General features: G+C 38.0%; 1 non-coding gene across 1 annotated transcript; it reads right to left on the bottom strand.

Moving 5' to 3' along the window:
- Positions 1-15,235: 15,235 nt before the first annotated feature.
- Positions 15,236-15,369, bottom strand: LOC112629599. Its single transcript, XR_003120689.1, has one exon. It is a non-coding gene; the product is annotated as a U11 spliceosomal RNA (small nuclear RNA).
- Between the last annotated feature and the right edge of the window lie 1,406 nt (positions 15,370-16,775).

Genomic DNA, 16,775 nt, shown 5'->3' with positions numbered 1-16,775 from the left:
AAAGGACATTTACATGCCACACATTTATCTTTTGGTTCTTGTGTCTCTGCTCCCTGAGCCATGTCATTATGAATCCTTCTTCACCTGTTCCCTTGTCATCTGGTAACATGAGCCAGACCTTCCACAATATCTCTTTAGGTTCTGGCTCCCATTGGGGAAGCCAGTTTGTCTGCCTCTATTTGGAAGACAACCAATATTAAACCAGTTCCTTGTGAATCTCTTGTTTCTGTTGTGGCCGTGAAGTATAAAAGAGCCACTTTATTAATGGAATGAAGCTAAAATATTAAACAATCTTCAGATCTTCAATTCACATTCAATATCTCCCTCTTTCTATGTACCCACTTTCCAGATCACCAAATCTTGATACATCCTTTGCAAAATCTTTGGGATTATCCATCCTTTGCTTGTCATCCTGTTGTGATAATAAGCCAAAGTTTCTTTCTTTCGTTCCTTTCTTCCTTCCTTCCTTCCTCCTTCCCTTTCTCCCTTTTTCCCTCCCTTCCCTCCTTCCTTCCTTCCTTCTTTCCTTCCTTCCTTTCTCCTTCACTCCCTTCCTCCCTCCCTTCCTTCCTTCCTTCCTTCTCTTCCTTCCTTCCTTTTTCCTTCCTTCCTTCCTCCCTCCCTCCCTTCCTTCTTTCCTTCCTTCCTTCCTTCTTTCCTCCCTTCTTCCCTTCCTTCCTTCCTTCTTTCCTCCCTTCCTNTTCCTTCCTTCCTTCCTTCCTTCCTTCCTTCCTTCCTTCCTTCCTTCCTTCCTTCCTCTCTTCCTTCCTTCTTTCCTTCCTTCGTCTCTCCCTCCTTCCCTCCTCTCCTTCTTTCCTTTCATTCATTCTGTCTGTCATGGATATATGAATCTTACTTTGTTTCCTAATCAGATACAACCTTCACCTTTAAAGACATACATATTAATATTGAACAGTGTGGGAATCAGACATAAATTGTAAGTGGTTGACATAAATGACTGGAGTTATTATTCTCTTTTTAAAACACAACTTCCAAGAAATAGTCCCGTGATTAACAGTGACCCTTCCCACATTTTCAAGATTTAGCATGGTATTTTCTTCACTTATGAAATAACTTGCACACACAAGATTTATTATTGGTGAGGTAAGCTGGTTACTGGTGAAGTGATAGAACTTCAGCTATCAGCAGGGCTGTCATTGGTTACACTCATGACCCGTTTGAAATAATTAGATGTAAAAGACTAGAACAAGTTTATGCTCACAATCCTGGAATTACAATCATTTAGAATATGACATGACATAAAGAAATGTGGAGTCTTTCTACTTAGTTATTATATTTCAAGGTTTGCTTCAGTGTGTAGGAAATGAGCATGAACTAAAAATTCTTTGCACATCAGAAGTGCCCTTTGTTATTTCTTTACAGTAATCTGGGTCCTGTGTAATGCTAGGTAGATACACATTCAAGCAGATGTAAAAAAAAATCCTTTGAAATATACATTTGTAGAGAATGAGCGTGTAAAGTAAGAATGTGAAGTCTTATCAATTGTCTCCTCTGCCCTTTTTGCCAAGGCAAGTTTATTTCTAGTTTAACCAGAATGACAGAAGTCAGTTTTGGTATGTTTGTGTGGCCACATCATAGACCTGTCCTATGGCACATCTGAGCGCCAATCCTGTTTTGGAAACATCTATTGTACTTGTAGTTTTTTTCTTTTTCTTTTTCTTCTCTTTTCTTTTCTTTTTTTTTTTTTAGAGGAAATTACCTGGGGCCTGGTTAGACATCTCTGGTTATTTTAAAACATGGTGGATTAGCAGAGAGGAGAGAATTAAAATACTTTTTTGTTTTCTCTGACCAACTTTATGTCCGTTTCTTTTAGGGAAGAAGCATTGCTACTGGTCTCTCTCAGATTGGTAGGACTTTGACTGAAACACTTTTGTTAGTGAATGGGGCACTGAGGAATAAGAAACAGGCACCCTTCCCACCTCTTTTCTTCTCTGATCTCTTCTCTCTTCCCCTCCCTTCCTCTTCTGCTTCCCTTTTCTTTCCTTGTTTTTCTCCTCCCTCTTTCTCTCATCCACTCCTTTCTCTTCCCCCTTCCCTTTTTTCTTTTTTTCCTTTCTTTTCCCCATGTCCCACCCTCTACTCACCCCCACTTTTGTACATTCACTAAACTGGTTTAGGCCTTTCCTTGGGGCTAGATTATTCCTTTTTTCCCCCCTTTTCACGTTAGTGTACTGGTCACTGCCTTGAGTTCTTAGAACATTGGGCAGAATGGTCCTGCCAAGATTCAGGTGGGGAATAGATGAAGCTGGTTGGAAGGTAGAGAGCTCTTCTCACATATATTCCAACAGATTTTCCAGAGTTCCATACACCGGAGAATTGGGTGCTGGTTCAACTATTATAACAGTGGTCCTTTCATTACCATTTTGAAATTGTTTCTTGCCTATTGTGCCTACACTATGAGGACAAGTAATTTGTAGTGTAAGATTCTAGCATTCCTGAACATAATCCCACAAAATTCCTGCAAAATCATACCTAATTCTCAACGGTGGGATGATTCCACTTGGTTCCAAGAATCCCAGAGGGAGAATGGGAGCGGGCAGGCTGGAGGTATTAAAATAATTTCTCTGGCCGGGTGGTGGCTCACGCCTGTAATCTCAACACTTTGGGAGGCCGAGGTGGGCGGATCACCTGAGGTCAGGAGTTCCAGACTAGCCTGGCCAACATGATGAAACCTAGTCTCTAATAAATATACAAAAATTATCTGGGCATGGTGGTGCATGCCTGTAATCCCAGCTATTCGGGAGGCTGAGGCAGGAGAATCGCTTGAACTCAGGACGCGGAGGTTTCAGTGAGCCTAGAGTGTGCCACTGCACTCTGCACTCCAGCCTGGGTGACTGAGATTCCGTCTCAAGAAAAAAAAAAAAAAAAAAAAAGAATTTCCCTGTGTTCTGATTCCATATTAGCCTTCAAATGTATACTTAGTGTCTCTGCCTTGTGGGGAAAGCCCAGGTGGAGACTGAGAACAGACTTGTCATGGCACCTCCCGCTCTTATTTTGTTATCTTGAGAATGCCATTCCTCCCACCAAGGAGAAGTGTGATTACTTGCATGTGCCATCTGCTTACAAACCCCTGTGAGTTGTAATTCTCCCCAAAAAGGTTTATATAAGCCCCCTGTGAACTGAGACTACTATGTTTTGCTCAGCTCAAATAAACATCGAAAAAGTATCTAAGCATTTGAACTTATAATAACATATTTATCCCAACACATGAGGCTACTCATCATTGGTGTATGTGTAATATATAATTGCAGCGTGCAGAAAACAAACAGCTCTCGATCAGAGAAGTCTCTGGATCCCACGGGGCACTAATCATCTACCAAAAATAGAGATGGTTGGGGAAAATAACTTATAATTGCATTGGCAATCCACTATTAAAGTATAATTTCATGTTGTTTTCATTTCCAGCAAATAAATAATATAACAACCGACTTGAAAAAATTGCTCGTTGCACTTAGTTGCAGACTAAAACATGAAATCTAAAAATTGAGTATGTATACACATTTGACTAAGGGTGCATTTTAAAATTCGAGAAAAAATATGCACATGCACAGCCATACATGTATGTATAAGAACTTATGTCCTTAATTTATAAGTAAAAATTGACTTATACCCCTTATAAAATTTAGATTATGCTTTTTAAAATAGAAATTTATTATTTGACTTATAAATAAAATTATGAGTATGTATATAATTTTCTTTAATGATCTAAAATATTTATATTTTAAAGATCCATTTTTGTTATGCTCAAGATGGAGGAATTACATGTCAACTGTATAGCCAGCAAACTGAGCCTGAAATTACATAATACTAAGTGAACCCGGAATTATTTGAACTGAATAACTTATGCTAATGAAAATTATATAGGCTTAATCAAAGAAGAATAAAAAATGATACTATAAGGCAGAGAAAATAAAAGGAGCTTAAGATAAAGGGTGACCAAATGCCCAGCTGTGAATGTTTTGTCCTTGTTTCCTCTTGTTGCTATTTCACTAAAATGTGTTTACAACATGGGTCAAGACTATACTATGATAGGGAATTGATCTCTCATCTCTAAAATATTATCCATGTAAATTTCATTTAAGGCTATCTACTTCATGGCTAGTTGTAAAGACGAACAAAATATATGAAGTAAGGCTTTGTTTTATAACCACAATAGAATAAAAGGCATCATGCAAAGTTAAAGTAGTAGCTATAGTAATAAATAATTAGAAATAAAATCTTATTTCCCACCTTGTTAAAAGGAGACAAGAGGGCCCTCCAATGATGTTCGTGGAATAAGACTTTGAATCTAGACATAGCCAGCAACAAATCTCCTCACTCCAATCTATCACTGCAGAGGTTTGTGGTGTCTTTTGGTGCCAGGACACACTGAATTAAAGGAGTCCTTACCTTTAAATATGTATAAGGCAGACTTTCTAGTTGCTGAGATGAACTAGTAAGAAAACACGTTCTGCTGAAGCGTCCAGCTGCAGCAGGGTGTTAAATCCAGTTGACCCATAGGTTAAGGGAAAGATGTAACGATGACTCCAAGAGTTTTCTATCAATAAAAAAGCAACATTTTTGGGCATAAGTCGCACAGTATATTGGTTTGATACACTAGTCAAAAGAAAAATAGACTCCCTAGAGTGTTGCCTTTTGAATTTATAGTTAGCTTGTCAACTGGCAGCAGCAGTAGGTTTTATTGATGAGCTGAGCAGGACTTCCAATGGCTGCTACCTTTGGAAGGTGGGTTACTAAAATAAACATTGCTTTATGGGTGACAATAAATTAGTTAGTCTATAGTTAAATATGGAAAATATAGAGGAAACCCCACAGAAGTTCAACAGGGATAGAGAAAAATTTAAGGCAGCTACTTGTGTGGGTTTTATATAACATGTAACCTTTTAAAATAAAGTGATCTGCATTGGCTCATGTAGACTGTGGGAAGACTTGGCGAGGAACACTTTTGGGTATATTCAAGGCTGTATAAATGACTCCCAATGTGTCATCTGAAAGCTGTTAGGATTGAAAAAGGCACTGGAACCAATTCTTTCTTTTGTCTCCAGGAGGATTCGAACAGCCCACTCTCCTGGACTCAGAGAGAAATCTTTTTCACACCTCTCCCAAAGACACTGGTGCCGGAAGCATGCTCTGGGCCATATGTAAGAAGCAGCTACTGCAAAGGCAGCTTTGCCAGTGTATTCCCACTGGCCCTTAAAGGGCAGGGGAAATGTCACCCTTATACCTGCTCACACTTTGCAGATTCTCCTGCTTATCATGCCACACTTGGGTACCATATTCACAGAGGTTAAGGAAGTTTTATGAAGCAAAACCTCATTGCTACATACGGAATGCTGTCCCTGAATTTGAATTTCTAAATACAGGATCTTAAATGGGAATAAGATTACTCTAAAGCTCAAATGAAATAATACAAATATTTCAAAACTTGTAAAGTGCTAAATATAAGCTATTATGTAGCTGATATAAAAACTCTGTTTTGAGAAGAAATTAAAGCCACACTGCATTGTGAAAGGAGTCCTATATCTAGCCACTAAATGTCTGCATAATCTAGCTTTATATTATCACCAGCAATTCCCATCATGTAAGAATCGTCAGATTCCAAGACACTGGACTGGTTTTGTGGCTCTTCAAGGACATATAGATTTACAGAATTCTTACCTTTCTTACTTTATATGCCAGCTTGGGGGCTGTATCCCCAGACCGCCAAATTTCATGTAAACCAAAAATATCTAATATGTGAACCACACGTAGGCAGCCAGATTTGAACTGCACTGCTCTGAGAACAGGGTTGCAAAAAAGGAGCAAGGGACTATTGGGAAAAACAGGTCCCAAGCCATTAAGTACTTTGAAGAACTATTTCAGAAAATAAAGAAAATAAGCAAATTCAACCCAGAGACTGGCACTCGGGTGTTTGTGCTCCTAGCAGCTCACCCCACTAAGAAGGTGAGCAGCTGCATTCCCACCTGCAGGAAACGCTGGGTGGTCTTGAAACTAGCCTTGTATAGAGAGCTTCACAACAATTAGCTTGGAGGTAACAAAAGTCTGAAGAGATGGGTATTTCATCAATTTTATATGAATAGTCCCGTATCAGATGTTACAGGAAATGTAGAAATGTATATATTTCTAGTTTCTTTCTTTAAATGTCAGAGTTTTGTGTTACTTTATAATTTCTTTCCCATTAAGTATACTGTAATACAATTTAGAAAAAGAAAAATTAAAAACCAAAAGCAAATGCATTGTAAAGGCCTTGGATACATACAAATTTGCTTTTCAGAAAAGTTATATTTTGACCAACTCAATTTAAGATTCATGTTTTTCAACATTGAATATTAGACTTAAAAACACAAATTTGATAGGTCAAAAATGCTACCTAAATGTTTGTTTGTATTTATTAGTGAATTAAATATTTTTATGTGTTTACTATTAATTCATGTTTATTTGCTTACGTATTTGAACTAATTTAAGACTTTCAGTGAAAAAAATCTATAATTCTCACACTCAGTGACAAGTCGTTGTCAGTAAACTATTATTTAATCCAAACGATTAAAATTAAATCTCACTTATTATCAAAAGTAGTGTATAGTATTTATTGAATGCTAACAATGTGGCATACACTCTGGTAAGGACTTTCATAGATCACTTTAATTCCCTCCGGTCACTGGCCTACTTCTCAGCTCCTCTTGACAGTAAAGCTTATCAGAAGTCCATACTCACCGCCTCCAGTTTGTTACTGCTGCATTTTGCCACAACCCAGCTGAATACAGATTCTGTCTGCCATTTCATTCAGCTGTAAGGACATAATCTCCTGATCAGCAAATTGAAAAATCACTGTATATTTTTAATATTTCTCCACCCCTCAACAGGCATTCACAAAGTTGGACAGTTGTGAAAAAGGATTTAAAAGGCTGCGCTGCTCTCTTGTCTTCTGTAACTCTGCAATTTCCTGGTTTATCTGCATTCTTCCTTGTGGCTTTTCTACTTTATTTTCCTGAGCTGCACCTCATTCTGTCATGCAGTCAAGCTGGGAATATCCCAGAGATCAGTCTTGGATCCTCTTCTTGCCTTCTACATCTTCCTTCCAGGGGAATTCTCATCATAGAATGCAAGCCCTATAAGGGCAATAATTTTTAGCTGAATTTTTTTGCAGTGTTGTATTCCTAGCACCTAGAATAGTACCTGGTTCATATTACATGCTCAATAAATACTTGTTGAACAAATGAATGAGTAACTCCAGTCTCAAAGTATATGTATCATTTATATGTTGATGGCTTTCTTTATTATTATTATTATTAGTATTATTATTATTTGAGACGGAGTCTTGCTCTGTCACCCAGGCTGGAGTGCAGTGGTGCAGTCTTGGCTCACTGCAACCTCCACCTCCAGGGTTTAAGCAGTTCTTCTGCCTCAGCCTCCTGAGTAGCTGAGACGACAAGTGTGCACCACCACACCCAGTTAATTTTTGTATTTTTAGTAGAGACAGAGTTTCACCATATTGGCCAGGCTGGTCTCGAACTCCTGACTTCATGATCTGCTCCCCTCGGCCTCCCAAAGTGCTGGGATTACAGGCATGAGCCACCATACTCGCCCATGTTAATGGCTTTCAAATGATAACCAGTTGCTTGACTTCTTCAGCTGTGAACTCTAGACCTGTGTTTCTGTTCACCTCTCACACCTCTACAGGGATGGGTAAAAAGTGTCTCCAGCTTATCATGTCTGAAACAGAACTGTTAATAACTCTTAATGTTTTGTGTTCTAGTCATTCTCACCATATGACATAGTTACTCAAGTGAAAAACCTAGGATTCCTCCTTCATTTCCTAGCTTCCCAATTTAGTCCATTGGAAAGTCCCTTTAGTACTATTCCCAACATATCTCAAATCTTTTCACATTTCACCATCTTGGCTGCTATCACCTTTGGTGAAACCACCCTCATCTCTCATCTGGACTAAAACAGAGTCCTCCCTCCCCATTCTCACACTTATCTCTTCACCTAATCCACATGGGATCCTGAAGGGGCATCATCTCAATACCCTGCTTAGTATTTTCCAATGGCTCTTTGCTCCTCTGAGAATACAATCTAAGTATCTTACCTTACCAAGACCTGTAAGATTTGAATCACCTTCAGTATCAATTCAGAATGTGAACTGGATAACAGAGTATGTCAATATCTGCAAGACTGGAACTTTTTTTTTTTTTGAGTTGGAGTCTCACTGTATCGCCCAGGCTGGAGTGCAATCGCATGATCTCAGCTCACTGCAACCTCTGTCTCCCAGGTTCAAGCGATCCTCCTGTCTCAGCTTCCTGAGTAGCTGGGATTACAGGAGCCACCACCATGCCCAGCTAATTTCTTTTAGTTTTAGTAGAGACAGGGTTCTACCATGTTGGTCAGGCTGGTCTTGAACTCCTGACCTCAAGTGATCCACCTGCCTCAGGCTCTCAAAGTACTGGGAGGTGTCAAAGTACTGGGATTACAGGCGTGAGTCACCACGTCAGGCCACATTTGCTATTTTTTAAACGAAATGAAAAATTTTTGAGATTGAGTCTCACTCTGTCGCCCAGGCTGGAGTGCAACGGCGTGGTCTCGGCTCACTGCAACCTCCGCCTCCCGAGTTCAAGCGATTCTTCTGCCTCAGCCTCCTAAGTAACTGGGATTACAGGTGCCCACCACCATGCCCAGCTAATTTTTGTATTTTCAGTAGAGATGAGGTTTCACCATGTTGGCCAGACTGGTCTCGAACTTCTGGGCTCAAGTGATCCGCGGGCCTCAGCCTCCCAAAGCACTTGGCGTGAGCCATCATGCCTGCGGAAAGTTTGTTTTATTTTCTAGTGGAAGGTGGCAATCTCTCTCCAGAATAGCCAAGGACTAACTAATTAGATTTATTAGTTCCAGATTTTATTTCCTGAAAGCTAGTGTTTTACAAAGAGAAGGACGTGAGTAGAGGGCACTACACTGCTATTAGCACAGGTACTAAGGTAATACTTATTGAAAATGAATATGTCCATACTGTAGGACTTAAAGCAAATGCTTGAAGAAAATATTGCATTTAATACTTGAATACTTAGGAAAACTGCAGCATCAGAAATGACTACAGGCTGTTGTTATTTATCCACAATTTGGGGATTAGGTAGCACTTCTAGTTATATGATAATTTCTTTAAGACTGTCATTTAATCGGTGTATATTGATTAGTTTATTACACATATTTTATGTATATAATTATGCATATTGAATGTATGCATAAACATACATTTCTCAACTTTGCCCTATTTTGTGAGTTTTTTTATTTGTTTATTTGTGAAAATATTGAAATCTCCTTTTTTGTTGTTGTTGTTGTTTTTTTTTTGAGACGGAGTGTTGCTCTGTGGCCCAGGCTGGAGTGCAGTGGCCGGATCTCGGCTCACTGCAAGCTCCGCCTCCCGGGTTCACGCCATTCTCCTGCCTCAGCCTCCCAAGTAGCTGGGACTACAGGTGCCAGTCACCACGCCCGGATAATTTTTTTTGTATTTTTAGTAGAGACGGGGTTTCACCATGTTAGCTACGATGGTCTCCATCTCCTGACCTTGTGATCCACCCGTCTTGGCCTCCCAAAGTGCTGGGATTACAGGCGTTTTAAATAGTCTACCCTTAGTCTCTCCTTAAGTCTCTCCTTAAAATAAGGAGATTTTAATGTGCAGGTATTCTAGAAGAAAATAGTGTAGAATACATGATTTTTACTTTTTTCATTTTTGGTACACTATTTAAAAATATAGTTTAATATTTTCTCCTGAATATTCACAATTTGACATGTATTTTATAGACTCTTAACTCACTGAAGAAAACATAGGCATATTATTTTCAAAAGTGTATGTATTCACATCCGTATGTATCCCTATAGTACATTTTTAAGACAGTTCCAATTAGGAATTTTTTATTCTACTTCTTACTGTTATCTACTTTGTTTTTAAATGATATACACTTATTCAGATTGAAATTGTCAATCTCTTCAAACACTTTTAGCTTATTGTCTCTGGATTTTACATTTTAGTATATTTGTAAAAAATAACTAAAGATTTAAAGAAATTAATTCACTAATCAAGCCTGTCCACTTCACATTTTGTAGAAATAAATTAGCACACTGTTTCAGAACTCAGTATCATCTGTTTTTAAATCTTTAATATTAATATTAAAAATAAACTTCCTTTGGTGTTTTCCAGCTCTACGCAGATATTTAAATGGTTTTAAATAAAAACTTTCTATTTGTTGTTAATTTGGATGTCTTTTAAAATTAATTCCTTAACTTTCTCTGATGTCTGACAATCTTTTAGACTTTGGAAATCTTTGATTAGGAAGTATATGTTAAAATAGTCAGTCATTAATTCCACATCAACTCATTGGTTTGTATCTTCCACCAACACTAAAAAAAAAAAAAAATTGAAGGGAATTAAAGCTTTACAATTTAAAAACTAGGAACATCTACCTCCAATGTACACCTGACATTGTTTTCTTTTGTTTTGTTTTTAGACAGAGTCTCACACTGCCACCAGGGCTGGAGTGCAATGGCGCAATCTCTGCTCACTGCAACCTCCGCCTCCTGGGTTCAAGCGATTCTCCTGCCTCAGCCTCCCAAATAGCTGGGATTACAGATGCCTGCCACCATGCCTGGCTAATTTTTTTTTTTATATATGTGTGTGTATATATATGTATATATATATATTTAGTAGATACTGGCTTTCGCTATTTTGGCCAGGCTGGTCTCGAACTCCTGAGACCTTGTGATCTGCCCAGTGTCGGCCTCCCAAAGTGCTGAGATTACAGGCATGAACCGCTGCGCCCGGCCCGTACACCCTGAATTCCAAAAGCATATTTGACTCTTAGGAAGACTCAAGCTCCATACTAAATGCAATAGAATCTAACTGAGGGTTCTGTAGAGGGTTGATAGGTAGCAGGTTGTGAATGCTACAGCTTTACTGCACTGGCATGATGTAAAACATTATAAAAAAAATCTATTATTGATATGAGTTTTAAAATTGTAATCAAGTTACCTCCCTTTCTGACCATTTTATAGTTAGTTAACAAACATAAATAATAAATTAAATATAATAATAGTAATAAATGCAAAAAAAAAAAACCCCATAGCCTTTAACTGGGTGTATTTTACTGGCTTAACACTGTGTAGGAATTTTTCTTTTTTTCCTAACAAACATACCTTTTCCAGCTTTATTGAGGCACAACTGACAAATAAAAATTATACATATTTGGCCAGGCTCGGGGGCACACGCCTGTAATGCCAGCACTTTGGGAGGCAGAGGTGGGCAGATCACGAGGTCAGGAGTACAAGACCAGCCTGACCAACATGGTGAAACCCTGTCTTTACTAAAAGTACAAAAATTAGCCAGGCATGGTGGTGCGTGCCTGTAATCCCAGCTACTCAGGAGGCTGAGACAGGAGAATTGCTGGAACCCGGGAGGTGGAGGTTGTAGTGAGCCAAGACCGCACCATTGCACTCCAGCCTGGGTTATAGAGAGAGACTCCTTCTCAAAAAACAAACAAACAAACAAACAAAACCAAATATATATATACACACACACACACACATATATATACACACACACACATATATACACACACACATATAAGGTGAACATGATATTTTGGTATACAGTATGTGTATGTTGTGAAATGATTACTATATTCAAACTAATTAACCTATCTATAACCTTAGATAGTTGCTTTTTAGTGTGATGAGGATACTTTAGAGCTACTGTCAGGAAATTTCAAGAATTTCTTAATTACTGTACTAAATTGGCTTTCCCTCAAAATTTGAAGAAAATTTTAAATTATGAATACTTTAAGGAAACACAAGTAAAATGTATTATAGAAAAATAACTTGTATTTTCACTATCAAGATTTACATTGACTTTTTAACTCATAGGATGAGTAATTATGAAAGAAGTAGATTTAAAAATTATTTTTTGACTCGGCAAGGTGGCTCATGCCTGTAATCCCAGAACTTTGGGAGGCCCAGGCGAGTGGATCACGAGGTCAAGAGATTGAGACCATCTTGGCCAACCTGGTGAAACCCAGTCTTTACTAAAAATAAAAATATTAGCTGGGCTTGGTGGTGTGTGCCTGTAGTCCCAGCTACTTGGGAGGCTGAGGCAGGAGAATTGCTTGAACCCAGGAGACAGAGGTTGCAGTGAGCCGATATCCAGTCACTGCACTCCAGCCTAGGTGATAGAGCAAGACTCCATCTATATATATATATATATAAAAATAATGAACAATTATTTTTACTTTACAAAGGCCATATAAAAAAGTCAAAGACAGCGGACATGGTGGCTCACATCTGTAATCCCAGCACTTTGGGAGGCCACGGCGGGCAAATCACCCGAGGTCAGGAGTTGGAGACCAGCCTGACCAACATGGAGAAACACCGTCTCTACTAAAAATACAAAATTAGCCAGACGTGGTGGCGCATGCCTGTAATCCCAGCTACTCAGGAGGCTGAGTCAGGAAAATTGCTTGAACCCAGGAGGCAGAGGTTGCGGTGAGCCAAGATTAGCCATTGCACTCCAGCCTGGGCAACGAGAGCGAAACTCTGTCTCAAAAAAAAAAAAAAAAAAAGTCAAAGACATAAAAATTACTAGTATTTGCTTATATTGAAAAGGTTGGGTGATTAATAAAGTATAGAGTTTATGAAGAAGAATGCAAAATTTTGGAGAAGAAATTATGGAAATAAGTATTTGATTGCTTGTCCTTAATTTTCAAAATTTTGATTTAGGTCTATTTTAAATTAAAAAATAGAAAAATCTAAATATAGACATGGAGACAGAGAGCTAGATGCTTGAATTTTAAGTTATGACTGATGTTGACATAGAGTAAAATTTTATTGATTTAAATTTCTCTTTATCTTTCTCTTAAGAGGAATATTGCTCTTTCTGTGTTATTAGAACATTCTAGAGAGGTGATGGATGAGTGCTTGTTGTGTGTTAGGACTCATTATTAGCAGTACCTTTTCATAAACATGTATTTCATTTTGTTTTACCAAATCCAAATCCTTCTGTCAGTAGTACCAGCTATCGCTAAATTGAGACAAATATGTTATTCAACCCTAGACTCTGGAAGCTAAGTAACTAATTTTTAAGATGATCGATTACTACAGAATCTAAATTTTTGCCCAAATTATGTTTTTATGAAGGTTTTCTCAAAATATATGTTCTAGGATAAACCTCAGAGGAAAGACAAAACTCATGCAGAAGTTATTTTTTCTATATTGTTATAAAACAATAATTTAAAAATTATGTAATTTGGTAGAATAATTCTTATAACATTATTAGACAAAATATTTTCAGTATTGATAACGTCTCACAATAAATGTTTCTGAAAAGTTATTATAAAATCTATATAGAGGTATCACAATAACTCATTGAGCTATAAAGTACTAATACAATTTTTGATATCAAATTCTAGTTTTTAAATTACTGACGCTTTCAAAACTTTCTTGATTCCTAAGTCACATCTTCCATTTTCTGTCTATTTGCATTGCTAAAGTTTAATTTATGCCAAGCACTAAGTACTTTGCATGTATTAACTAATTTATAGTTCTGATACTCTGTAACTTATGTTCAATCATCATCCCCTTTTGCAGATGAGGATATTGAAAACAGGTGAATAACTTGCCACATTTGGGGACCCAGAAAGTTATCCCTTACAACTGCTAGCATCGTATTTTCTAGTTTAAAGACGAGGCCAGCCTCATCGCTTATATTAAGGAATGGAGAATTTTATGGCATAATCCACTCACCAAATCCTTCTGTCAGCAGTCCTAATAAGTAACAGTGATTGGTATTTACTGAAGTGCCACTGTGTATGAGTCTTAGAGCGAAGTCCTGGAAGGATGCATAGATAGACTGTCCTTAAAGAAATCTAGACACTTAAAGAGAAGCGAGATGTGTTCACCAATAGAGATACGAGCAAACTGTTGTGATAACACAGAGAAAATTTAAAAAAATTAATCTGAGATGGTTAAAGGGAGTGAGGAGAGAAAAAAAAGCAATCAATGTTAAGAGGGTCTGGCATAAAAATTGAGATAACGTGCATATTTGACATCAATCAGAGCATTTTTTTAAAACAAGAAAAGTAGAGCAAGAATAAGAAATATAAACATTTATGTTAATTAAATTGTTATTTATCTTCCAAAGGACAAGGGTCAATGAAACTAAAGATAGTTCCTTTCCCTGTCCTTGAGTACACTCACATAAATACCCAAAGAGAAATAAAAATTGCCGTTACTTAAGATGAGCCAGGGCATTCATCTTTTTAGGTTAATTCACAGGACAGGGACAAGCTGCAAACCATCAGGTAGAGTGGGTGAGGCATTTCTAGTATACAGACAAGACCTGTGGAGAATCTCCAGCTTGTAGGACACTCAGATGTCAAACTGAATGGGTAGAAGTTCACTTGAAGTCCAAAGAGTGGAGCATAACTACTTTCTGCTTTCTTAGGGTGTGGAAGGTGGTTTGCTGAAGTAATAAGTCTAGAGGTCATTAGTCCCATTCCTTCCAGTTTTGTGTATATGATGATAGTAAATTAAATTTAAAACTTATTATTACAGATCCTCTTTGAAGTAGTGTTTGTGGTTTTTAAAAATAACTTCGGCATTAGCCTACAGAAAAATAATGTAAGTTTTTTTTACCTTAACTTTGAGAAAGATGTTTTTTAATAAAACTTTAAAAAAAAATCATCTATTTACTTTCCGAATGGATTGAGGAAAACTTATTTAAAAAGATGTGTACACAAAAAGGCTTATTTATTTATTTATTATGAGTAAGGGCACCAGGACCAACAATCACCAGTGATATGGTTTGGATCTGTGTCGCCGCCCAAATTTCATGTTGAATTGTAATCCCCAATGTTGAAGGTGGGGCCTGCTGGGAGGTGATTGGGTCATGGGAGTGGATTTCCCCATTTGTGCTGTTCTCACGATAGTGAGTGAGTTCTTATGAGATCTGGTTGTTTAAAAGCATGTAGTACGTCTCCCCTCTCTTGGTCTTACTCCTGCTCCAGACATGTAAGAAGAGCCTGCTTCTCCTTTGCCTTCCGCCTTGAACGTAAGGTTCCTGAAACCTTCCCAGAAGCTGAACAGAAGCTGCTATGCTTCCCGTACAGCTTGCAGAACCATGAGCTAATTAAACCTCTTTTCTTATAAATTACCCAGTCTCAGGTATTTATAGCAGTGTGAGAATGGACTAATTAACAACCAGCTATCAACCTACCAAAAAGTTACACTTCCAAAATTCCTTGATGTCAGTTCTGCACTAAGAGCAATCAAGTTGCCCTGCATGTATCACTCACAACAGCAGCTTTTTTGTTTTTTTTTCAAAAAACCTTTTAGAATATAGAAAAAAATGTATTTTTTGGAAGTCGAAAATATATGATTACAGTACCAAATATATTAACTGTGATTAAACCCACACATAGAAATTCCTGGTAGCCAGTAACAAGGTAAACAGGATGGATTTTATAACTCCTATAATCTTGTAAAACATATGGATTACTTTTTCAAAGGAAAAAAATTATGTGTAAGCGACATTGAACAAAATATGTAGATGGTACCCAGTGATAGTTTTATATGGTTTGTCCTATAAAGACTCTAGATAAAAATCAAGGACATCACATCAAAATTCTAATACTTGCAAATTATTTGCAATATTTTTACTTGTCTTTTTTTGGTAAATAATTTGCAAACCATTTACTTAGGAAATCTATTATCATGGGAGGCTTAGTGAATGTGGCCCAAGTTTACAGCTTTCTGATTTAATTTGCTGTGAGGTAGTTCTTAGTCTGTCGGACAAACTACTCATACACTCCTCTAAATATTATATTTTCTACCGCTTAGAGCTTTTGAAGGGAAACTAGATAGGAGAATGTGTTTATATCACTAATAAAACACGGTTTGCATGTAAGTTCTGGTTTAGGAATTAAAAATGTCTAGCTTGCAAAGGTTTATTGTAGCAGTATAAAGTGCAGCTGTAGAGACAAAATGCCAAGGTTCAAATGCAAGATTCAGGGCCGGGCGCGGTGGCTCAAGCCTGTAATCCCAGCACTTTGGGAGGCCGAGACGGGCGGATCACGAGGTCAGGAGATCGAGACCATCCTGGCGAACACGGTGAAACCCCGTCTCTACTAAAAAATACAAAAAAACTAGCCGGGCGAGGTGGCGGGCGCCTGTAGTCCCAGCTACTCGGGAGGCTGAGGCAGGAGAATGGCGTGAACCCGGGAGGCGGAGCTTGCAGTGAGCTGAGATCCGGCCACTGCACTCCAGCCTGGGCGACAGAGCCAGACTCCATCTCAAACAAACAAACAAACAAACAAAACAAATGCAAGATTCGCGCTGTTTTTAGTTGCAGTACTTTAGCGCCTATGCATCCTCTTCTATAAAATGGAGGTGATACTAGAGACAACTATAAGTTTTAGGCAATGATTAAATGCATATATCACACCTAATCAGTGCCGTCTAATTGAGTGCTTTTATTGTCTCAGATGAGATAAGTTTCACATGCTGTTATGACATGAGTCAGACTGAATTCTTTTTGTAGAGAGGAGCTCCCTCCTGTACAGAGGTGAGTAAAAGGCCTCAGGGCTTATCTTTTCCTTTAAGAAGCAGCTTGTGAGCTTATCAAATTCCTGAAGATGCATTTGAATAAAAGTATAATTACACATCAAAGTATAGGACAGAAATAATTTTACACTGACACTTTCAGGGTAAGCCATCTA

This window comes from Theropithecus gelada, chromosome 7b (genome assembly GCF_003255815.1).
Source record: "Theropithecus gelada isolate Dixy chromosome 7b, Tgel_1.0, whole genome shotgun sequence".
Taxonomy (NCBI): domain Eukaryota; kingdom Metazoa; phylum Chordata; class Mammalia; order Primates; family Cercopithecidae; genus Theropithecus; species Theropithecus gelada.
This window is presented reverse-complemented; position numbering and strand designations above follow the sequence as displayed.